The sequence below is a fragment of the Penaeus monodon genome, chromosome 22, assembly GCF_015228065.2.
Source record: "Penaeus monodon isolate SGIC_2016 chromosome 22, NSTDA_Pmon_1, whole genome shotgun sequence".
NCBI classification, from domain to species: Eukaryota; Metazoa; Arthropoda; class Malacostraca; order Decapoda; family Penaeidae; genus Penaeus; species Penaeus monodon.
The window spans coordinates 18892699-18893021 of record NC_051407.1 but is presented as its reverse complement, the minus strand read 5'-3'; positions in this window follow the sequence as shown (position 1 = coordinate 18893021).

The window sequence follows — 323 nt, the reverse complement described above, 5'->3', positions numbered from 1 at the left end:
AGGGCGCAGCTCACAGCTGTCGACTCCGGAATGAAATATTGCCACGACAGAACCCTCAGCCCGACTCTCGACCAGATATTCTTCGCCTAAGCCTCCTCAGATTCCTTCTAGCATCTCTTCCAACCCTTTTGCAGCCGCTTATTACCTTTCCAAACCACTCTCACCTGTCATTCCGAACCCCCAATCGCACCCTTTCTCCCTCAGACAACTTTAGTGCTTTCCGGCGGCCCCTGAGACCCTGAGACGGCGTCCTTTAAACACTCGCGAATTCTCCGCGGCCCCGCTTGCCTCCCGCCCCGGCTGTCCGTCGGTTTGTCGGTCTG